The sequence below is a fragment of the Babylonia areolata genome, chromosome 4, assembly GCF_041734735.1.
Source record: "Babylonia areolata isolate BAREFJ2019XMU chromosome 4, ASM4173473v1, whole genome shotgun sequence".
NCBI classification, from domain to species: Eukaryota; Metazoa; Mollusca; class Gastropoda; order Neogastropoda; family Buccinidae; genus Babylonia; species Babylonia areolata.
In genome coordinates, this window is record NC_134879.1 from 4,371,282 (window position 1) to 4,371,883 (window position 602).

The following is a 602-nucleotide window of genomic DNA, read 5'->3' on the forward strand; positions in this document are numbered from 1 at the left end:
AATCCCTCCTATACATTTTTTTTTCGTTTTCCTTGGCCGTTATATGGCCCAACACTCAGCTTATATCCCAGATTGACATAATTTTACAGTTGGGCCAACGGCAAAGTGAGAGCTGAATTATCATTGGTTTCTCCATTGCAATGGGAGATCATTTACAGCTCAGTCTTTTGTGAAGGACTATGACCCTCAAACTAGGAGGCAAAACTGCACTGGCTCTTAGTGCTGCAGCCTTGGGGGCTAGTTGGCCTTTGGGAGCCATCCCCAACGCCGACTGTCCTAAAACCCTCCTGGCCGAGAGAGTGGGGATGTAACTTGGGCAAGACACTCTCCACGTATAATCAAACTCTAACCCGGATAGTCGGAACAACAGTTACCTCCTCTGCTGTTCTGATGGTCGTAGTCGGACACGACTGACTATCATATAATATTGTGAGTGTTTTTCTTCTTGTGGGCTGTCTGTTCTTTACTACTGTTTCTTTTCTCCTTTCTTCTAATTTCCTGTTCATTTTCGTTTTAATGATTGAATCCTCTTCCCACGTAACAAACTTCGGTGTCTCTGGTACCGTCACTAGTCTTGTCTGTACACATATGTGCGTGTATAT